We start from the raw sequence: 25062 nt of genomic DNA on the forward strand, positions 1-25062 counted from the left end.
ATGAATGGTTTGGAACACAATATATCATAAAATCAAAAATACTTGTCTTTATTCAATTAGGCTCAAATAACACATAATTGCATAATTCTCAGTGGCCTTCTCTCCAGCATGGTAAATTTAGCCTGCCCCGAATTATCAATTGTGTTATTTCAGGAGAGAAAAGTAGTCAGGTCTGTCATTTAGATTTGTAGCTCGATACTCAGTGAAACAAGGAGCCGTGTTCTCACAATTCAACATCATGTCCATAATGTCTTGGAATGAGTTGATACATCTCCTGCTCGTAGTTCAGCTCCATTAGGTTCTCTACTATCCTTGCTACTTCTTTCACTTTTACCATAAAGGAACAAAATTGGAGATGTCACCTGATATTTTGTATGAACAAATTGTAAATAAAGAGTACATAAATACTCATTTTGTGTATATTTCAAATTATATGTGTATAGTATGAGCATCCATCAATTGTGGAGTGCTGGTATAGGTTCTCTATGTAATTATTGCTTGCCACACTAAACCTTGCTACTTTTGTTAGTCTGCCACTGTAAGCTTCATTGGTGCCTGGAGCCAAAGCTGACTCTGGGTTTAGGGGAGAGGCCCCGTGGGAAGGAATGCTAGACGGGGTGTAGATTGGGGCCAGGATTTGGGGTATAGGTGATGAGGAACTGGGCTAGGGGAGGGCTATCGGGTGCAGGAACTGGAGCCTTGAGGCAAAGGTGACAGTAACATAAATTTCCTATGGTGTTTCTCAACCATACTTTTATATTGCAAACATAACTTTGGCTACATCATGACTGGTCCACCATCCTAATCCGTACTTGCTCACTTTTACATCTGTCTTGGGGTATCAGAGGAACTCTGGCCTGGGCTGATTAGTGGATCGAGGTCTGGACTGATTGGAGGGTCAGGGAAGAAGATAAAGTAGAGGTGGGGGAATGGTCTTGGTGTCATTGTGGTGGCAGAGCTCGAAGGGTAGAGGGTAAGAATGGGGCTTACTTTGGTAGGGGTCTTTGTCTAGTGCTGCACCACGAAAACACGATTGTCCCTGCAGTGACAGAGAATGGTCATTCCTGGGATCACATGAACTAATTTCCTTGGCAATGCTCCAGATATGAAGTGATGTCAATTAATGCATCTCTGATACTGAAACAGCATCAGGTGTTCGAGTGGGACTGATGTTGGGAAGTGGTCAATCAAATTTCGGGAGTGATGTGAAACAATATGGAAATTTTTGTTACCTTATTTCCCAGCAGGGAAAGTCTATTTTCAATCATGTCGTGCTGAAATAAATAGCAACATGTGATCGAGGGTGTTTTAGTGGATAAAAGGAGACTGGCTGGAGAAATTATGTCCACTGGTTGTGAAAAGGGAGCTCTTTGGAAGAGTATAGGGGTAAAGGGGGGTGTGGAGAGTGTAGAATGGAAAAGGTGGGGAAGGAGTGTGGTGGGATTCGTAACCGGGTCTGGGGATCATAATGAGAAGAGAGTCAGTGCAGCTTGATAAGGTCCTGAGTAAATGAAATGGGAGTCTTTGTACAGAAGGAAGCATGGACCATCATGTTCTGAATAAACTGAAGCTCCAAGAAGTGGAGAATGTACTAACAAAGACAAAATTCAGGTGATAGAAGATGGGACTTACAATGATTATGCTTCTTTTAAAACTTCAGCACATTCCAAAGTGCTTTGTAGCCGATTGAGTGCTTTTTTGCATGTAGATGCTATTGTACTGTGGTAAATGCAGCAGCCATTTTGTGCTCTGTGAGGTTCCGTTAATGGCAGTGAAGTATTTTCTCTTCAAGCTGCTTTAAGTATAACTGATGGCCAAGAGACTGGGAGAACTCACTTGTTCTTGTTCAAATGGTATAATAATTCTGTTATATTCTCCAGAGAAGGAAAATGGGGTGTAGAAAATAAAAAAAGACTGCAGGTGTTGGAATTCTAAAACAAAAACTGAAAAGGATGGAAATACTCAGTAACTCAGGCTGCATCTGCAGGAAGAGAGACAGAGTCAACATTTCAGGTCAGAGACCCTTCGTCAGAACTGAAAATGAGATGAAAGAAGTTTGTAAAGCTGTGGGGAGAATGGGTGGAGGGGGAATGTCTCTGACAGGATAAAACCAGGTGGCCATGGGGATAAGCTGTAAAGGAGGTTCTCTAGTCAGTGAGTGAATGGGAGCAGTTTGACCGTGAGAAACTAGACAAAAGAACCTGGACAAGAGAATGTGGGAGTTGTGAAATACAGAGCAGGAGGACAAGACTGGCCGGTGAAGTTGTAGAATTCAATATTGAGCCCAGAAGGCTGCAATGTGCCCAGATGGAAAATGAGGTGTTGTTCTTCAAGCTTGCATTGAGTATCACTGTGACAGTATAGGAGGCCGCAGACTGATAGGTCAGAGTGGAGGTCTTGTTTCACATTTTACTTCAAAGGCAGCAAATCCAGCGCTGAAAGCACTAAAGTATTAGTTGGATTATATGCCTAAATACTTTTGTTTTTAATCCAAACTTCTGGCCCCGGACATGAGAAGGATGCCTTTTAATCAAGAATGCCAACAATAAATAAGGGATTCTTCAGCAGTGAGAAAGAGGAAGAAGAGACAGAAGAGGGCAATGTTTCAGAAATAAAGGATCTTAGCCTTGGCATGAGTCCTAAGGTAGCAAGAGACCCCTTAGTCTGGGTCCCACAATTGTTCACTTAATCAGAATGAGCAGATAAACCATTTACAGAATCAAGGCCAGAGACATGCACAGACAGTTTGAAATTGCCTTCAGTTCCTGTGATACAAAGTTGAAAGATATTCCATTTCATCCATTGAAAATTACACTTTGCTCTTTCAATGTGAAATGTAATTTCAATCATGTAACCCCCAACGTTAACAAATACAGATGGAAAATATTTCAGTGCCAACATGGTCAAGCAATTTCCCAAATATGCCTTGCATCCCACTTGTTAACAGAATCTGACTTGTTGAGGCTTTAGACCTGTCTCCAACTGATGCTTCAATCTATGAGCTCCAGCAGACAAAAATCAAGAAAACAAGCACTGTGATTTGCAAAGCAACACATATTTTCCTTCAAGGAAAATTTAATACACAGTTAAAGTAAACTGATGGGGATAATGGCCAAGAGGAACAGTAACAGTGATGAAGATTCTCTTTTATCAAATGGTTCTGTGAAAGGTTTGATTAAGTAGCTGATGCAAAATACTTAATACTCACAATAAATTGGTCAGCAGCTCCCAATCCCCACAGGAGCCCCTCAGAATATTTTCTATTCTAGGGATAATGATTACAATTATTTCCTAATTATTCCTCTGGAAGAAGGCCCCAAGTAATTTTCTCAGGGGTACTTATTATAAATTTTCCTTATAGTGTTTTTGCTAAATTTAAAATGGGAACAGGTGTCATGAAAGGTGATTGTTTACCAATTAGTTAACCTATTAAAATTGAGCAGGGATTATTCCCAGTTGTTGGGTACACGTGTGGATCAGTGTGGAACTGACAAGGTCCCAGCCTGGACTTTATTGGATTACCTGATCTCAACCGGAAAGAGGATTTGCATGGAGGGTGAAAGGGTTTGGAAACTCTGTTGGAGGAGCTGTCTTTTTGATAAGCCTGTAGCGAGGTGCTACACACTGAGCTGAGAATGAAACACGCAGTCGGAGATCTGAACTCAAGACTGATTTATTTTTCGACTACCCGCACTAGATTTTAAACCCGATACAGATCCCGCCCTCTCTGGGCGGAAGTAGCGCCCGCGGTACGTCACTGTACTCTACCCGCGCGTGGGCTTTCTCTCCTCTCTGTCGAAGAAGAAAGCCCGGCGACATTTCACTGCCAGCCTTCCTGCCGACACATGCTCCGTTCTTGGAGCCAGTTCGTTTGCTTCGGAGGTAGGTCGCTGCAAGCCCTTAAATCAAAGCCATGTCCATTCCCTCCTTTTTTTCCAAAGATAGTTTATGCAGTGATTACAGAATCACATTAATACAATATTACAATACTTCACGATACACACTATTTACAGTTTCAATTTATAACACAGTCATCATTATCCAGAATGCACTCGAGCCCCTGTGACACCTACCAGTCCTGTCCATTCTCTCAGGTGGATGGAGCACTATTTTGAAGACTGTGAAAAGGATGTTACCTGGATTAGAGAGCATTAGCTACAAGGAGAGGTTGGACAAACTTGGATTGATTTCACTTCAGCATTGGAGGCTGAGGAGTGACCTGATCAAAGTATTTAAAATTATGAGAGGCAGAAACAGGATAGATAGTCAAAGTCTTTTTTCAGAGGATGGGAAATCAAATAATAGAGGATTTAGCTTTAAGGAGAGAGGGGGAGAATTTAAAGGAGATTTATGAGGCAAGTTTTTTACACAAAGTTGTAGGTGCCTGGAGAGCACTGCCAGGGGAGGCGGTGGAGGCGGACACAATAGTGGCATTTAAGAGGCATTTAGATCAGCACATGAAAAGACGGGGAATGGAGGGATTACAGACCATCTGCAGGCAGATGGGATAGTTTGGATTGACATCATGGTCAGCACAGACTTCATGGGCCAAAGGGCCTGCTCCTGTGCTGTACTATTCCATGTTCTGAGAGCAAGAGAGTTGTACTCAAAATCCTGACCAATCTTTATCCTCGATCAATACCACTGTTACCGATTGTGTGGTCATCATTGTGAGAGGCTGTGAAAGGCAATTAGCAACCACGTCATCACCACACTTTGAAAGTAACTCAATGGCTGTCAGGTGGTTTCGGATATGCTGAATTTGCAAAGGGCGCAATAAAAAAGTATGTTTCCTTTTTTTGACGATTTGCTGGCTTATAATGCAGCCTGTTGGTAGAATTTTTTTTCCACGTTCTTGAACAAAGATTCTTATTGTTTTTTTTCTCTAATCTTGCACTTCTTCCTCCCTCCTCAGGTGCCTGAGAAGATCGACCTCTTTGTAGGCAAAGTTTTAGGGGACGCAGAAGATGGTAACAAATTTGGAAACCTGCTGGTCCATTTGATGAAAGCCCCGGTGAAAGTATGACTCTAGTTATCCAAGCTATGTGGTCAGACAATGGCTATTCTTTCTAAGCAACCAGCCTGACATACAATGGAAAGTGGCACAGATAACTGGGTGCCAAGCTGTCTAATACATTGGCAGGCACACAGGATGTGGAAATTGCTCTCTGCTGGTGTAAATGATTGAGTTTTCATGTGGTGTAGTTCCATCTATAATATTTTCTATTTCTGAGATCTATAGTAGGATAAAACCTACTTTATGAAGTTAGTATTCATAAACCTAGCTTAATGATAATGAAATGTGAGTTTCAATCCAAGCATGACAATTGGGAAATTAAATAAGAAATTTTGGCAAATCTGCAATTTAAATAATTTGGTATCCGTAATAAAAACCCAAACAGAAAATGCTGGACATCCTCAGCAGCTCAGGCAGCACCTGTTGAAACAAAACAGGTCTGATGAAGGGTTATTGACCTAAAATAGAGTCATAGACATGCCAACATTCACGCCAACATTTTTGCTCATCTACACGAATCCCATTTGCCTGCAATGTTCATTCTAATGCTGCTTGACCTGCTGAAAATTTCCTGCAATTTCTATTTTTGTTTCAAGTTTCCAGCATCTGCATTTATTTTCTATTCAGCCAATGATGCAATAATAACCTCAGAGAAGAATATTTTCCATGGTTATATTTAGCGATGATGACAGAGAATTGGTGTGATTGAAGAAATGTTTTAAAAATCTGCTGGTCTTAGACCATAAGACATAGGAGCAGAATTAGGCCATTTGGCCCATTGCGCCTGCTCTACAAGTAGACTTGATGGAGCACTCAATGGAGACATTTGGAGTAAAGTGACTCCATCATATCCCTAGTGCACCAGTGGTGTGGAAACTGGGTGAATTTGTCCATGGTAACCAACCCTAAACCTGGAGAAATCCTGGAGATTTCTCTGGCACTCTCGAGAAAACCTATGTCAAAGAAATTCATCAGGCCCTGGCCGCCTCCGGCTCCAACCTTGGCCCCGGCATCCCCCAGTCCCCGGCCCCGGCCCTGGCCCTCGCTGTCTCTAGCTCTGACCTCGGATCCGGCCTCCTCCAGGCAAAGGTCTCTCACACCGCCTCTGGGTCCTACCGCTCCTCTGCTTCCACCTCTACTCCTCACCTACCCCTAGTGTCTCAACCCTTCCCCTACCCCTCGACCCCCCCACTCCTCTTAAGCTCCCATCTTCCCCTCACCCCACCTTCCTTAATCCAAATCCTCTGACCCCCAGCTCCAACCCTCTACCCTACTCTGACGCCAGCCCCAACCCCTGCCATGTCTTCACCATTCCCTCTGACCTTCCCCTCTCTGAGGCAGAACATTCTGTCCCCAGCAAGGGCCTTACCTTTGTCCCCCTGCGCCTGCACCTCAATGAGTTCCACGTCCGCCATGACTCCAAGCTCTTCTTCCGTCACCTCTGTCTCCGGGCCTACCTCTTCTGCAAAGATTCCCCACCCCCAACTGATGACCCCTTCTCCTCCTTAAGCCCTTTTCCTTCTCTTGGACACCTCATCCTGGCCTTCTGCCCACTCTGGATCTCTTCATCTCTAAATGCCAACGGAACATTAATTGACTCAACGTCACCACTCCCGTTACCTATTCCAAACTCACCCATCTGAATGCACTCTCTCTGCACTAATCCTAATTTGCTATCAAACTCTCAGACAATGGTGGTGCTGTTGTTGTCTCGCAGATTGACCTTTACCTTGCTGAAGCCAGACGTCAACTCTCGGACATCCCCTCTTACTTATCCCTCAACCTGGACTCCATCATGGAGCATCAGGCCATTGTCTCCCGCACTATCATTGACGTCATCACCTCTGGAGATCTCCCCTCTACAGCCTCCAACCTCATAGTTCTCCTACCCCGCACTGCCCGTTTCTACCTTCTACCAAATATCCACAAACTCAACTGCCTCGGTAGACCCATTGTTTCTGCCTGCTCCTGCCCCACTGAACTTGTGTCTTTAAATCTTGACTCCATTTTGTCCCCCTTGGATCAGTCCCTTCTCACCTATGCCCGTGTCACTTCGCATGCTCTCCATCACTTCTATGACTTCCAATTTCCCCAGCCCTGACCGCTTCATTTTCACTATGGACATCGAGTCCCTGTACATTTCCATCCCCCATCAGGAAAGCCTTAAGGTTCTCCGCTTCGTTCTGGACAACAGACCCAACCAATTCCCCTCCACCGCCACCCTCCTCCATCTAGCAGGACTGGTACTCACCCTCAACAACTTCTCTTTCAGCTCCTCTCACTTTCTCCAAGCTAAAGGTGTAGCCATGGGCACTCGCATGGGCCCCAGCTATGTCTGCCTCTTTGTCGGCTATGTTGAACAGTCCATTTTCCAAGCCTACACTGGTAATGCTCTCCAACTCTTTCTCCGCTACATTGACGACTGCATTGGGGCTGCTTCCTGCACCCGTGCTAAGCTTGCCTATTTCATCAATTTTGCCTCCAACTTCCACCCCACCCTCAAATTTCATTGTCCATCTCCGACACCTCTCTCCCCTTTCTGGATCTCTCTGTCTCCATATCCAGAGACAGATTAGCCACCAACATCTTTTACAAACCCACTGACTCCCACAGTTACATTGACTACACCTCTTCCCACCCTGTCACTCCAAGGATGCCACCTCCTTCTCCCAGTTCCTCCACCTACATTGCATCTGTCCCCATGATGAGGCTTTCCACTCCAGGACATCCAAGATGTCCTTTTTCAGTAAACGGGGTTTTCCTTCCACCACCATCAATGTAGCCCTCACCCGCATCTTCTCCATTTCCCACATGTCTGACCTAACCCCATTCCCCTCCCTGACATAACAGACAGGGTTCCCCTTGTCTTCACCTACCACCTCACGAGCCTCTGCATCTAACACATCATTCTCCGCAACTACCGCCACCTCCAACAGGATCTCACCACGAGGCACATCTTCCCCTTCCTCCCTCTCTCCGCTTTGTGTCGGGATTGCTCTCTCCGTGACTCCCTTGTCCACTCGTCCCTCCCTGCAGATGACCCTCCCGGCATTTATCCCTGCAAATGCAATAAGTGCTACACCTGCTTCTACACCTCCTCCCTCACCACCATTCATGGCCCTAGACAGTCCTTCCAGGTGAGGCACCGCTTCACCTGTGAATCTGAGGGGGTCATTTATTGCATCCGGTGCTCCTGGTGCAGCCTCCTCTACGTCAGTGAGACCTGACACAGATTGGGTGACTGCTTCGTTGAGCGCCTTCGCTCTGTTTGCCTCAACAGCCAGGATCTCCCGGTAGCCAGCCACTTCAATTCCACATCCCACTCTCATACCGACATGTCTATCCATGGCCTCCTCTGCTGCCACGTTGAGGGCAGATGTAGGTTGAAGGAACAACATCTCATATTTTGCCTTGGCAGTCTCCAACCTGACAGCCTCAACATCAATTTCTCTAACTTCCGGTAACCCCTCTCCTCTTTCCCTCCCCCTTTTCTTCTCCTTTGTCTTTCCTCATTCCTGCGGCCCCCTCCCCCTTCCCTTTCCCATTCCCCCCCCTCATGACTTGCCTATCTATTCCCCACCTTCCCTTTATTCCATGGTCCACTGCCCTCTCCTACCGGATTCCTTCTTCTTCAGCCCTTTGCCTCTTCTACCCATCACCTCTCAGCTTCTTACATCTCCCCCCTAACTCCCCCCCGACCCTCACTTGGCTTCACCTATCACCTGAACACACCTATCAGCTGCCTGCATGTACTCCACCCCCAACCCCCCCCCGACCTTCTTGTTCCAGTTTCTACCCGCTTCCTTTCCAGCCCTGATGAAGGATCTCGACCCAAAACAACGACTGTTTCTTTCCCTCCATAGATGCTGCCTGACCTGCTGAGTTCCTCCAGCATTTTGTTAATGCAACTGTTCTGCTTTTGCTCTAGAAAATGGCACTAACTGGCGTTGCAATACATGGAGTAGGTTCCAATACAGTCTCCATGTTGAAGTGAAGGGGATTCTCTCAGTCATCAGTCAGTTGAGATAGAAAATATGGTTCCTGAATGTAAATCTAATGAAGATCCTGTTGGACCCTCTCTTACATCCAGCACCACCTCTGTTCTTGTACACTCCTCCCTGTGCATTCCCTCTACAATCCCTATTGCTGCTGCTTCTCATTCTCCACCCCTTTGTGGTCCACCAGGCAGAACAACAACTGGAAAAACAGTAGTGCAGAATGGAAGGCACAGAAAAACTCCCTCACTACCAGAGCATTCCTCCGACAAATTCCTGAGCAGTCCATGGAAGATGCACAAACACCATACTGGCTTAAAAGGACCAACAAGGAATAAACTTTCTGAGTAGGCCTTCCACAGCTTGTGTCTTAATTGTCTCCACCGTGAATACCTAGATGGAGGGAGGGATGTGTGATTGGATATCAGAGCAGACCAACCTCTGAAGGATACCTGCCAAATCTTTAAATTGGATGGGTGGTCATTTTAAGTACCCCAGAGCGACCACAGGGGTAAATCCAAAATGATAGGTAGCACAATTCCTACACATAGTTGGTTCACATGATAGTTGGTCAATATTGTACAGTTTGCATTTCATTTTGTGCCTGGAAAATGCAAGTGAAACAAGGTCCAATTTCATCCAAATGATCTTTTAAAATCTTTGGCAAAATAAATAGAATGAAGCTTCAACCTGGACGCATCAAGCCTTTTGCAGATTTGTTTTATTGTGAAGATGTGATAGAGTTAGACAAATTTACCTTGAGATGCTGGTCCGTTCATGTAAACTGCAGTGCAGTACTCTGTTGCTCATAAAAATGATTGTTCGGTTGTCAGAACTATGATATGTTCTCATTTGTTTCCTGTCATGACTTCTCACACTCCTTTTATTGTAACATAAATGGTGGGATAGCATTGTAGTTAAGTTGCTAGAACAACATTGAAAGGCTTGGGATATTGATCTGAAGGCACGAATTCAAATCCCACCAGGCACGTAAATAACCTTAGAATTCAAATCTAGTATAGCAGTGGTGACTGTGAAGCTCTTCTGCAACAATGCATCTGGTTCACCAATGTCCTTGTGTGGTTTGGTCCATATGACTCCAGACCTAGTTGATTCTAAATTGTTTTCTGAAATAGCCTTGTGAACCTAGGGGAGAACAAGGATGAATAAAAATGACAGAATCACATATTGCACTCCTTTATCATCTGTGTCTCTTTTCTTCCTTACAGTAACTACTCCAGTTCTTTTACCATTCCGCATTGATTGTGTTCCTTCTCATGTCCTTGATCCTTTCTCCTCCAGCTTGTCTCCCACGTATGTTGTACCTTTGCCAGTTTTTTTTTGAGCCTAAAGTTCTCCATGATCTTTTTTTTAATGGATAAGAAAATTAAAACAAAATGATTTTGGTCAGAATTTGATCACTCTCCTTCAGTGCTGATAAGCAAGCGTAATGGCTGAATTGAGATCAGGCTTCAGAGAACAAGGTTGGTGGTTGGAGAAGACCATCCAGCCCCTTGAGCCTCCCATTAGATCGGGGTGGCACAGTGCCATGGCTAGTAGAACCGCTGCCTCACAGCACCAGAGACCTGGGTTTGATCCTGACCTCAGCTGCTGTCTGTATTGTTTCCTCCAAGTGCTCCACTTTTCCTGCCACATTTCAAAGACGGGCAGGTTGGCAGGTTAACTGGCCACTGTAAATTGCCCCTAGTGCATAAGTGAATGTTAGATTTTGGAAGGGGTTGATGAGAATGTGAGGAGAATAAAAATTAGGTTTAATATCGACCGATAAGAATTTCATATGCTTCAATGATATTATCTCTCATCCTTCTAATTATCTGGAAAGCACATGTAATCTACTCAGTCTCTCCTCAGATGGTAATCCCACCACCCCAGGAACCAGTCTGGTGAATTTCTGTAGCATTCCCTCTATTATAAGTGTACCTTTTATTAGGTCAGGGTGTAAATGGACGGTTGAGGATAGCAGGGACCAAAGGGCCTGTTTCCGTGCTGTATGTCTCTGTGAGTCTATGATCTCCTTTCTCTCCACTTATCTGCTTTTGATCCTTATCCTTTAAGTCAAAAGTCTACATAAACACAAAGTGACTTGTGCGCAAATCACTGAAAGCCACAATTCTGGCACAGCAAGTAATTGGGAAGGCAAAAGTTATGTTAGTATTTAATATGAGCAGATTGACTACAGCAATAAATTTGTTTCATAGCTATTATATAGGACTTGATAAGATTGCAACCTGGTTTTAGTCTCCTAACTTAATAAAAAAATACATTTATAATAGAGGAAATGCAACAAAAATACACCAGACCATGTCCTGGGAATGGTGGGTTTGCCATATAAGGAGAGAGTGAGTGGATTACATGTGCTTTGGATAGAATTTAGTAGGATGAGAGGTAATATTATTGAAACATACAAAATTCTTACAGGGCCCAGCAGGATGAATGTGGGGGGATAGTTCCCCTTGCTGAGGGGTGTGGAAACAGGGCTCACTGTCCTAGCCTAAAAGGTAGGCTTTCTAGGACTGAGAGAAGGAAACATTTCTTCACAGTGAATCTTTGGAATTTTTCTATCTTCGACTGCTGTGGAGGTTCGGTCATTGATTGCATTCCAAACGAAGATCAATACATTTCTAGTTATTAGGGGAATGAAGTAGTTTGGAGATAGTGTTGGAAAGTGGATCTGAGATGGAAGATCAGCCACAATCCTGCTGAATGGTGGAGCAGGCTTGAAGGGCCAGAAGGCCTCCTTCTGTTTCTTTACTATCTATCTGCTTCAGATTGGACTTCTTCAAGTGACCTAGATCAACAGTTGTAATGGTGTTGGTTTTGTTATTGTCACATGTCCCGAGATACAGTGAAAAGCTTTTGTTTGTCCGCCATCCAGTCAGATCACGCCATATGTAAGTACCTTGAGGTAGTAAAAAGAAAAATGGAACAGAGAAAGAGAGTGTCACTGGTTGGAGAGGCAGGAGTACAACCAAGGATGGATTAGGCATCAAGAAGGACAAGGCAGAGACTGAAATAAGGGGAACAGATCTTGATAATGAAATTTCATCTCACTAGTCTTGTCAATGACTAATGAAATTGGAAAGCAGCAGTATTGGGCTGGCAAACTGGACTACAGTGGATAGGCACAATTTAAGCAAGAATATACAGATAATTGAAACACTGATTAACATGATCGATTTTCTTTGGGATACAGACATTGATATTCCAGGGCAATCAACGTCAAATTTATTTTCATGATTAAAACCATTTCTCAAACAGTAAACGAAAGGCTTGTTTAATAATGCATCACTGAGATTGAAATGGCATTGTTATTCACAGTACAAATAAAGAATGTTCACCTATTTTGAAAAAAAACCTTTGGCATTAATCAGTGTTATTCCCATGACTTTCCTGGATTCGGCTTATGCCTTTCTATTAGCGTTGACTTCACAGTCAGTGATAGAGTCAAAGAGTAATGCAGCACAGAAACAGGCCCTTCAGCCCAACTCAACCATGCCAACCAAAATGCTTATCTAAACTCGACCAATCTGCCTGCATTTGGCCCATATCCCTCTAAGTCTTTCATACCCATGTTCCTGTCCAAGCTTAGTTATAATTGTACCTGCCTCCACCACTTCGTCTAACAGCTTGTTCCACATACTCATTACCCTCTGTGTGAAAAACATGCCCCTCAGATCCCCTTAAAATCTTGCCCCTCTTACCTTAAAGCTATTCCCTTTAGTTTTTGACTCCCCTGCACTGAGAAAAAGATTGCGGCCATCCACTTTACCTATGCCTCTGGTGATCTTATAAACCTCCATAAGGTCACCCCTCAGCCTCCTTCACTCCAGGGAAAACTGTCTCCTTATATTACAAGTCCTCCAGTCCTGGAAACATCTTTGTGAATTCTTTCTGCACCCTGTCTAGCTTAATCACATCCTTCCTATAGCATAGCAACCAGAACTACTCGCAATAGTGTGGTCTATCTAACATTTTGTACAATTGTACCATGACATCACAACTCTTGTATTCTTTGCTATGGCACGCCACATGCCTTCTTTACTCCCCTGACTACTGTGTCACCACTTTCAGGGAACTACATACTTGCACCCCTATATCTCTCTGCTCAGCAACACCGCAGGGCCCTGTCACTCACTGTGTATATCCTGCCCTGGTTTAACTTCCCAAAATGCATCACCGCACCAGGTTCCATCTGGGTGCTCTGGCTTTCTCCCACATCCCACAGCCGTGTGGAATGATAGGTTAACTGGGCATTGTAATTTGCCCCTTGTGTCGAGGTGAATGGCAGAATCTCGATAGTAATGAGAATATGGGGAGAATAAAAAATAGGATTAATGGAGGATTAGTGTAAATGAGTGGTTGATGATTGGGACAGACTTGGTGTGCCAAAGAGTTTGTTTCTGTGCTGTAGCTCTCTATGACTAGGTCTCTGTGATTAGATGCTCAACTGATGCTGGCCACGAATTAGAACTGTCATAGAAGTACTGCCATCACCTACTGAGGGTAAGATCATTTTTATACACACCTTGCGCATGAAAGGTGTGCATGAATGGACCCAATTCGTAGATGACGATAACGAGAGTGGTGATGTATTCCCTTTCCCCGCATTGGTGGTAATTTTTATTTTGATACTGTCCCATTTTTTAAGTGTTATTGAGGGGTGATCATGAGACAAGAATTGGAAAGAAGTATACATTTCCTTTGCTGATTTTTGAGCGAACCTTGATTACGGTGGTCAATACCTTCAGGGAAATGAGGTGAGGACCAAATCAAAATGAGACAACACCACTGCTTTTCGTCTTTTGGCTGGGATACAGTTGCGATACTCAAGCAAATCTCATTAAGAGCAACAGATTTTAAGTTTCCCTTAAATGCTGTAAAATAAATATTTTAGTAACCAGCGTGAAAGGAAGTTTTTCAACACTTGGAGTGATAAGTTTGCACGTGTCTGAGATATCAATTTTGGAAATTTTAGAATCATAGAGTCAAAGAGTTACACAGAACTGAACAGGCCCTCCGGCCCAACTTGTCCATGCTGACCAAGCTGTCTGCCTCAACTGGTCCCATTTGCTTGTGTTTAGCCCAAATCCCTCTAAACCTTTTCAATCCATGTTCCTCTGTAAATGTCTTTTAAACATTGTAATTGTACCATTCACCTTATCTATGCCCCTTAGGATATTATATACCTCTATAAGGTCACTTCTCAGCTTCTTATGGTCCAGGGGAAGAAAGCCCCAGTTTATCCAGGTTCTCCTTAAAACTCAAGCCCAGATTTTCTGCACCCTTTTCCAACTTAATGACATCTTTCCTATAGATAGGTGACCAGAACAGCACATAATGCTCCAAGTGTAGTCTCACCAATGCCTTTTACAATTGCAGCATGACATCCCAACTCTTGAACTCCATGCCCTGACCGATGAAGGCAAACATGCCAAACGCTGCATTCACCAACCTATCTACCGGTGACTCAACATATTTTGAAAAATTCATGTATTTAAAATACTTCTGTTTTTAGGAGAGACCTACTTTCTTTCTCTTTCCATCCAATCCTTCAGACTGGAGAATTTGTGGGGATATGCTTAACAACGTTCAGCAAAAACAAGATGAATCTTGATGCATTTTCTCATTGGTTGATGTTCTGCCATCATGAGGATAAAATAGCCATAAAATCAACCTATCACTTTGGTGCCACAGTCATGAGGTTTGATCGACAGACCGACATTTCTACTCTGATTAAAAATAACACTGTCACTATAAAGTTGCGGGAAATAAAATTTGGACCGATAGGCAATCTGATGAGGACGACAACAAATCACAGGAGGACGTGAATAAACTTTCACATTGAGTAAATAATTAGCAAAATGAGTTCAATATAATTAAATGTGAGGTGGTATATCTGGTCGGAAGAATAGGGAGATCACTTATTAGCTGGAAGGTATGAGTGTAATTAGGGCAGAATTTCAAAGGGAGTGGTATATGGCAAGTTTTAGCTGGAGCAGGTAGCCAAAGCGAAGCAGAGGTTGGGAAGCATTGGTCCCTATCAATGGCGGTTAAGATTTGGTCATCAGGTAGGAGATGCTCTCACTGTTGCTGTCAGTTTTGCAAATGCAACCCAAACACTGCTCCTACACTGTAGCAGCTACCTGAGCCACCTTCTTTTTCATCTGGAGATCCGAAATGGATTGCATCCATCACAAAGTGATGTACGTGTCCCCAGAGAAAGATGGAAAAGCCTTCTCATCATAGCCCTCCTCCTGATGGCCACCTTTGTGAGTGGTTGTGTGCAGTCAGAGTACACAAACACCAAGTGTCACTACCTATCATTAAGAGTTACCATTTCAGGTTGAAGACCCTACATCAGAACTGTTCTCTTCAGAACTTTTGTTTCTCTTCCCACAGATGCGGCTTGACCTGCTGAGTATTTCCAGCATTTTCTGTTTTATTTTAAACCTTCAGTCCCACCTTTTGTTATTAACCAATCCATTTATCACCTTCTCACACTCTGCATTACCATCTCCTTTGTCATTTAATGCTTTTGGCCCTCCAACCCGACACAGACTTTCCCTTCTGTTCTCTCCTCCACTTCTCTGAATCCTAAAACTTTCTTCTCTCTAACATTTCCCACTTCCAATGAAACAATGGAACGGATCACGAACTACACTTTGCATTCACTTCTCCCGGGCTGCCTAAGTCATGTTTCCCTTCCACCACAACATCCATCATCCTGTTTGGCTTGTTGCTGCAACCATTCCATCAGTGGAGACTAGGCCACAGGTAGTGGAAACTAAGACCCCTCCCTTGGAGGGCCATGTGACCTTCTGACAGCTTGTGATTCCAGAAAGCCTGTTTCCTACATTTTTAAGTGTCTTTGATGATCAGATACATCTGAAATAAAATTAGTTGTGATTTAGTTAATAAAATTTAGTTAATAAATTAGTTAATAAAGTTAGTTAATAAATTAGTTAATAAATTAACACAGAACATAGAGTATTACAGTACAGTACAGGCCCTTTGGTCCACGATGTTCTGCCGACCTTTTAACCTACTCTAAGATCAATCTAACCATTCCCTCCCACATACCCCTCCATTTTTCTATCAGCCATGTGCCTGTGTTAGAGTCTCTTAAATGTCCCTAATGTATCTGCCTCTACCAGTACCCCTGACAACGCATTCCATGCACCCAGCACTCTCTGTGTAAAAAACTTACCTCTGACATCCCCCCTGTACCTTCCTCCAATCACCTAAACATTATGTTCCCTCATGTTAGCCATTTCCGCCCTGGGAAAAAGTGTCTAGCCGTCCACTCGATCTATGCCTCTTATCATCTTGTACTCCTCAATCAGGTCACCTCTTATCCTCCTTCTCTCCAAAGGGAAAAGCCCGAGCTCACTCAACCTATCCTCATAAGACATGCTCTCCAATCCAGGCAGCATTCTGGTAAATCTCCTCTGCACCCTCTCTAAAGCTAAAATTAGTAAATAAAAATAGTTGATAAATTAGTTAATAAAATTAAAAAAGTAAAAAATTAATTCACAACAACATTCAACATTTGCATATTAATTTAAACCGTATTAATTAAAAGAAAGTTAAAAAGAACACTTACCTTCACATGCCTTTCTTGTAAAAGTCATCTACCCCATCGAACTGAATGGGGCAATAAGTTGAGGGGCCAGATACAAAGTGCCTGCCTGAGTGGGTGGTGGATGCAGATAGTCGTACAATATTTCAGGTAAGCACTTGAATGCCAAAGCATGGAAGACTACAGATGGAACATGAGGTTAGTATAGATATATCCTTGATGCCAGCATGGATATAATGGGCCAAAGGGCCATTACTTCTGTGCTCTATGGCTCTATGGATCTCATTTAAAATTGCATACCAGAGGCTTGAAGATAAGAAACTAGGGTGATTATCCAGTGAGGTACTAAGTGAATGCTGCACTGCTGGACTTGCTCTCTTTTGGTTAAAATGTTAAATAGCGGCCATGTCTTAAGGCTAGATTGTTAATGGCCCCCTGCCCTCTTTCAAAGAACAGCAAGGGACTTATCCCTGGTGCAACAAACTGCTGGAGGAACTCGGTGGGTCGAGCAGCATCAGTGGTTGGGTTGGGGGGGGGGGGGGGAAAGGAATTGTCAATGTTTTGGTTTGAAACCCTGCGTCAGGACTGAGAGTGGAGAAGGGAGGTAGTCAGTATAAAGAGGAGAGATGGAATGCTGGGACAGGAGTCTGAGGTGATTGGTAGACTGAGGTGGGGACTACAGATTTTTGGAGCACCCGGAGGAAGCCCACATGGTCACACAGAGAATATGTAAAGTCCTCACTGTCAACAACCAAGATCATGTTTGAACATGAGTCAATCAACAGCAGCACTACCTGCAGGACCACTGTGTCAGAAAGACTAAGAGATATGCTTGGAAATCAAGCAACGAGTTCGATACCTTTTCACTCCAAGCCACCAGCTTGAAAGGAGATTTCAACTGTCCAATCGGTAGAAATTTCCTGCAGTTCTTCAAAAGCCAGTTGAACAACCTACTGGAAGAAGTCCCTGCAGTCCCTGTGTCTCCAACTTATCCCCGGTGTCTAGGCCAATATTTCGTCCTCAAACAACAAGACAAAGATGTTGTATTTGCTCATTAATATATTCTTGTTGTAAGTGTATGTTGCGCATAAAGTAGCCTTTTGCATCAGTGACTGTAAAGAGCTTTGGCATTGCCTGTGCATGAAAGTCACAATAAAAATGCAAGTGTTTATATAAGATTGTTAGTGCCTAATTTGTAAACAACATCTTTTTTTATACAATGCAAAATGAATGCTTATTTCTTGATTGCCACATATTTGAAGTTACAAAATCAATCAGAAAACTTTACAAACCAATAGAGCAAGATAACCCAGAAAGTGAATGTCATTTTGTCATTGTATCTCAGCATATCCAGTGGCTCCATACTATCAAGCAGACAAGAGACTGATGCTTGCTTAACTGCTTTTTGCACCAGAGCAGTGAACACACAGAACTAAAGCCTTCAGATATCACTTGGGATTTTAAAATGATGGAGGAATTTAATCCTATCCATTTTCATAGATTATTTGACATGTATATGAGAGGAAATCATATTTCCTTTTGACATAGAAAGCCATTCAAACCACTGAGTCCATGCTAGTGTTCAGAACATTCCTATCAGTCCGATTCCCCTCCTCACTTCCCTGTAATTTATTCCCTGTCATGTTACCATTAACTCGCCCCTAATTCTCCTGCCACCCACTGGCACTAGAGGTAATTTACAGTAGCAAATTAATCTACTATCATGTCTTTAGAATGTGGGAGGAAACAGGTGCACCTGGAGGAAGCCCACATGGTCACAGGGAGAACATGTAAAGTCCTCACAGACAGCAACCAAGATCATGTTTGAATATGGGTCAATCAACAGCAGCACTACCTGCAGGACCACTGTGCCAGGAAGACCAAGAGATATGCTTAGGAATCAAGCAACGGGTTTGATACCTTTTCACTCCAAGCTACCAGCTTGAAAAGAGATTACAACTGTCCAATGGGTAGGAACTTCCTGCAGTTCTTTAAGCATTTGTTAATGAGGAACACAAGGAGATTCCTGAACTAATGCAATGCTCTTTCTTTAAGAGCAATTTTCCGGAACCTTTGTTCAATTAACTTTGTGTTTTTGCCCCCTGAGGAGATTAAATTACTGCTCCAGTGGCGGGGAGGAAGAGTGTGAGGCTTTGTCACAACACTTTTATGTCAAACTCATATTAAAAATGTGTCATCTTCCATGAACTGAACTTACAGCTTCATAATGGACAAGAAGGGACCAGCATGTCACAAGACAACAATTGTCTTCCACTGTTGCACAATGCATTGAAGATTACGTGGTCCTGTTATTAATTGCTTCCAAACATCCAAAATGCAACATGCTGTGGAACCCTTCCAATGAGGTGCTCTCATTGAAATACATAAAATTCATAAGGGGATTGAGAATCTGGCTGAGAGCCTAATGTTTTCCTTGGCTTGGGTGTGGAGAACCAGGAAGCACAGTGTCGAAATAAGGGGTTGGTCATTCAAGTCAGAAATGAAGGGAAGTTTCTGAACTCAAAGGATGGTGAATCTTTAGAATTCTCTTACCAAGAGGGCAGTGGAAGCTCAGCCACTGAGTACATTTAAAGCATAGGTTAATGATGATTTACTTATCAGGAAATCAAGGGATAAGGGATTAGTGCAGGAAAGTTGTGCTGTGATACAAGATTAGCCACGATCTCTTTGAATGGCAGGGCAGGCATCGATGTCTTGTTATATGAGGACAAAATATTGGCCTAGACACCAGGGATAAGTTGGAGAAACAAGAGACCCCAGAGAGTTCTTCCAGTAGGTTCTTCAACTGGCTTTTGAAGAACTGCAGGAAGTTCCTACCCATTAGACAGTTGTAATCTCTTTTCAAGCTGGTGGCTTGGAGTGAAAAGGTATCTTACCTGTTGCTTGATTCCCAAGCATATCTCTTAGTCTTCCTGACACAGTGGTCCTACTGTTGATTGACCCATGTTCAAACTTGATCTTGGTTGCTTACTGTGAAGACTTTGTCATAGTTACATGGAAGGGATGCAAAGTAAGAATTAAAAGGAAAGACAATTGGGACCATCTTCTTTTTCTTCTTAGACAGTCCTTTGGGTTCAAAGATCACTTGCTTCTACTCAGGTTTCATAAGTTCTAAGGTGCTGAAGAGACCAAAAGACCATAAGACATAGGAGCAGAATTTTGCCATTTGGCCTATCGAGTCTGCTCCGCCATTCAATCATGGCTGATTTATTTTTCCCTCTCAACCCTATTCTCCTGCCTTCTCCCCATAATCTTTGATGCCCTTACTAATCAAGAACCTATCAACCTCTGCTTTAAATATGCCAAATGACTTGGCCTCCACAGTTGTCTGTGGCAATGAATTCCACAAATTCACCACCCTCTGGCAAAAAAAATTCCTCCTCATATCTGTTCTAAGGGGATGTCCTTCTATTCTTGAGGCCAATGACTCTTCCATAGATGAGGCAGGAGATGGTTGAGTTGGTGGGAGGGTGGGTAGTTTAATAAATGGTGCACCCCCTCTGCTGTTTATGCGGGTCCTCTGTGTGGTCCTGATGCACAGCTCTGAAATTTTTGATGCCATCCTGAATGGTCCTTCTCCACTTTGAGCGATAATGGGGCAGAGATTCCCAGGAGTCAATGGGGATGTTACATTCTTTTGACATTGGGTGTATCCTTGAATCTTTTCCACTGACAACCTAGTAATCTTTTGAAATAGAGTACCTGTTTAAGGAGTTTGTTGTTAGGCATGTGAATGATTAACTAGCCCTATGGAACTGCTCTGCCCAGGACTGCAAGAAACTGCAGAAAGTTGTGGACACAGCTCAGCACGTCAGGGAAACCAGCCTCCCCTCAGAGTCCAAGGGGGGTGTCTTTACCTCTCGCTGCCTTGGCGAAGCAGCCAGCATAATCAAAGATCACAGCCACCCGGGTCATTCTCTCTTCTCTCCTCTTCTATCAGGTAGAAGATACAGGAGCCTGAGGGCATGTACCACCAGACTTAAGGACAGCTTCTATTCCACTGTGATAAGACTATTGAACATTTTTGCCTTATACATTGAGATGGACTCTAACCTCATGATCTACCTTATTGTGACCTTGCACCTTATTGCACAGCACTTTCTCTGTAGCTGTGTTACTTTACTCTGTGCTGTTATTGTTTTTTACCTGTACTACATCAATGCACTTTGTACAAACTCAATGTAACTGCATTGTGTAATGAATTAACCTGTTCGATCAGTATGCAAGACAAGTTTTTCACTGTACCTCGGTACAAGTGACAATAATAAACCAATACCAATACCAAACAAGTGTAACTGGGGGTTCCATGCTGGCAATGTAGGCCTGGAGGAAGATAATTATATTGCTTAACATTCCAAATAATTTGGAAGATTTTGCAGAGATAGAATTGGTGATATCATTCCAGTGCTTTGAGGTGTCTGCTGTAGGCAGTCCAAGTCTCAGAAGCATACAAAGGCAGGGATCACTGCTGCCTGGTAGACCATGAGTTTTGTGCTAGGTCTGATGTTTGGATCTTCAAATTCCCTATTCCTTAACTGACTAAAAACTAGGCTGATACATTGAATGCCATGGTGGATTTCAACATCCAAGTCTCCCTTCTCAGTGAGGTGGTCCCCAGATCTAGAGAGTGGTATATGTTTTCCAGGGCTTTGTCATAAATCTTTATTGTCAGAGGCCAGTGTTATACCATGGAGGCAGGTTAGTAGAGAATCTTTGTCTTGAGGATGTTGAGTGCCATCTATTCATATTGTACTGGAACATTTGACTTGATTTTTATAAGACCATAAGATGTACGAGCAGAATTAGGCCATTCGGCCCATTAAGCCTGCTCCGCCATTTGATCGTGGATAATTCCATTCTCCTGCTTTCTCCCTGTAATCCTTAACACTTTTACCAATCAAAAACCCATCAACCTCTGCCTTAAATATACCCATTGACTTGGCCCCCACAGCCTTCTGTGGCAATGAATTCCACAGATTCACCACTCTCTGGGTGAAGAAATTCCTCCTCATTTCAGTTCTAAAGGGATGTCTCTCCAATTCTAGACTCTCCTACATCCTCTCTATGTCCACTCTGTCCAGGGGCTGCTCAAGTCCCTGGAACTGAACAGAGATGGTTTGGAGATCTGCCTCCTAGTGCTTGCAAAGGTAACCATTATCTGCATGCTGCAGGTCCACTATTGAGGTTCAGGTGTCCTTTGTTCTGGAAGGTAATCACCATAAGTTGAACTGTTTCCCATTCTTATTGAAGATTGGCTCCAATCCTGCAGGATGTTTACTGGAGGTAAGAGGAAAATATTGCAATGAGAAAGGTTAAAAAAATGTGTTGGGGCAATGACACAGCCTTGTTTAGCACCAGTCTTCAACGATGTTGACTTTGTTGTACACCACTTGGATAGAATTTACTCAGAAGCAGACATAAAATGGAAATAAATTCTTGTGGCCAACTAACCATCCAAAAGGGAGTTCCATTGTCTCTCCAGACAGATGGAGTTAAAGGCTTCAATGAGGGCAACAAAGCCTATGTATAGTGGCTGGTACTGCTTGCTGCATTTTTCTTTGTGTTGTTATCCAGTGAAGATCATGCCTGATGTCCCTGTAGATGGATGGAATCTATACTGTGATTTAGGGAGCAACTCTTCAGCCACTGGTTGGAAGCAGTTCAGGCAATAACTCTCTCTGTGGCAGACTTGGCATAAAACTCATGATCTGCCAGGCTGCAATGACCCCTCCACTTCTCCAGTTACCAAAGTCAGACTTGTGTCCACTCTTGGAGATGGTTATGGTTACAGCATCTCTGAGGTGTCCTGGTATATCATCCTCTTCCCATATGTGGACTATGAGATAATGGATTAGTGACTGAAACTCTTACCCCTGAGTTTTAGAAGTTCAATGGGGATACTGTCCGCTCCTGAGGCCTTGTTATCTTTTAGTTGGGATTTAGACTTTTCATTTCTTTTTGGTCATGTATGAGGGCAAGGCTGGGATGGAGTCACAGGCTCTGACATCAATGACAAGGTCACATATAGATGTCCCTTCACCATATCAAAACGGAAGCAGGCAGACAAAAATCACATTTCTATCCATTATTTGAAACATTTATTCCATCATTAGAGGTGAACATTACAAACAATCCTAGCATTTATTTTTGATCCCCTTGAATTAAGCAGACAGTTAAGAGTCAACCACATTGGTGGAGCCCAGGAAAAGATGGCAGATTTCTTTAATGAAAACAGAAAATACAGAAAATACTCAGCAGCAGCGTCTGTGGAAAACAGAGTCAATGTTTCAGGGCAAAGACCCCTTATCAGGTTTCCATGGAGGAGATAAATTAATGGAATGGTTCTTTTTCAAATATCCAGTAGCTTTTAGTTACAAGTACTGGGATTAAATTTCAAATTTATTTAGTTACTTGGATTCAGAGTCCCTCAGCAGTTGTAGTGGTTGGATTTGAACCTTTGTCCTTCAATTCAAGATTCAAGCCTAATAACTTAACCACCATGCCACCACACTTTAGGGTAGCCAACTTGTTGATTTCTTCCACAAATGAGAGATTCTTTCTCAATATGAAGGCAAATTCTTTGTTTTCTAATATCTCTTTTGCTTCCATTGGAGAGGTTAGAGTATAGTTTTATTTCAGAAGTAAACTTTATTCATAATAAAATATATATACAAAAGGAAAAACATAGTGCAAAACTTTTTACGAACTTAGTGTCATTTGGTCAATACCTTCAATAGTGTAAACATAATTTTTTAACAGCATCATGGGCACTCATGTGTACACCCTTTTATTGTTTGAGGGGCTTCCCCACTGGATTCAGCCCCTCAATGTCCAGTAGCGAAAAGACCCTAGACTGTGGTCCTTCCCCACAGAGCCTTTGTGTTGACTGCAACAAGCTTCAATGCATCCCTCAGCATGAACTCCTGCAGCCTGGAATGTGCCAGTCAGCAGCATTCCCTTACGGACATCTCGCTCTGCTGGAAGACTATGGCCCCAAGTCTCTGTGAATGCTACCCGGAAGCAGCCTTTAAGTCATAATGGTCTGTTGGGGTTTTCAGGCCTCCTTATAAGGTGGTGTTGATAAAGACGAACAGTGCCAAGTGTTGAGGTGGCTGTGAACATTCACTCGGCAATTACATTACACTAATCCCAGCAATCTGCATTCTCACCTTGTCCCTGAATACTTCAATCAAGACTTGAATAGTCAGACTAGGTGGTAGAATCTCCTCAGAGCTGTATATCATGTTCAAGTGTCGAACATTACTTAGCCATCTATCTTAAGGTAAAAAATTTTTCTAAACTCCATAGGCTTGAACGGAGGCATGGATCTCAAGAAACGCTGAGGCAAACTCTTTGTCTTCTGCTTGATAATTTATTAAGAAATGACAGTGTAGAGGAAGGCGATTGATTGCAGCTCATGATTATTCAGTCATTTTAAAGTAGAGGCATTGCACCTCCTAATTAAAATCAGATCATTTTTCATAGGTTGTGAAAGAAAACAAGTGGCTTGGCAGCTTCTTTTTCTTCCTACTAAAAATCTATAATCATCCATTTAGAATTTAATTGTTTGAACCCCAGCCATTTAAAACCGTGGTGACAGCTAATGTGACCTTCGTCAATCAAATAGTGTTGAAATCCAGTCATTAGCAGCATTATGCTAATTAAAATATAACGCTTACTCTTACATCAAAGGAAAATACAAACTTAATTCTAATTTTGAGTAAGTTGAAAGCTCATTCATCATTGTGATTCAGTTTGTTTTGTGTCTGTCTGTCAAATGCTACTGGTGTTGATTCCTGCAGTAATTACCATTTGATATTATGTGATGCAGAAGGTGAACGTCTCACCTCACCATCATAACCGTAACCTTGTGGAACCCTTCCAGCTGCTAAGCAACTCAATAGAGTGTCAGGAGGCATCCAAGATAGAAGCCCTTGAATTCTGGGGTTACCATCTGAACAGATGTGGTGATATTGCATCTATCGCATTGAACCCCTTGGTATTTCCATGGGCATCTGGAACGCATGAAATTAGCAGCTGTCAGGACATCAGGCAGGGGAGGCCTCTTTACCCAAAGGTGGAAGCAAGAATCTGTACTTGCTGTCACCAAGACAAAAAGCATTGATGCATTTGAGGGAAGGTTATAACCACAGCGAGGAGAAAGGAATGCAAAATGTTGAATTCATTAGATCAAGAGAGTAGTAGAGAGAACATAGGAGGCAGAGGGTAGTTGTGGAAGGATGCTTTTCTGATTAGAATTCTGTGGTGTGCTGTAGGGATCAGTGCTGGGACCTTTGTTGTCTGTGATATATATTAATGACTTAGTAATAGAGTCATACAGCACAGAAACAGGCCCTTCAGCCCATTTGGTCCATGCCAACCAAGAATCCCATCTACGCTAGTCCCATTTGTCTGCTTTTGGTCCATAT

Source organism: Pristis pectinata, chromosome 1 (assembly GCF_009764475.1).
Source record: "Pristis pectinata isolate sPriPec2 chromosome 1, sPriPec2.1.pri, whole genome shotgun sequence".
NCBI lineage: Eukaryota > Metazoa > Chordata > Chondrichthyes > Rhinopristiformes > Pristidae > Pristis > Pristis pectinata.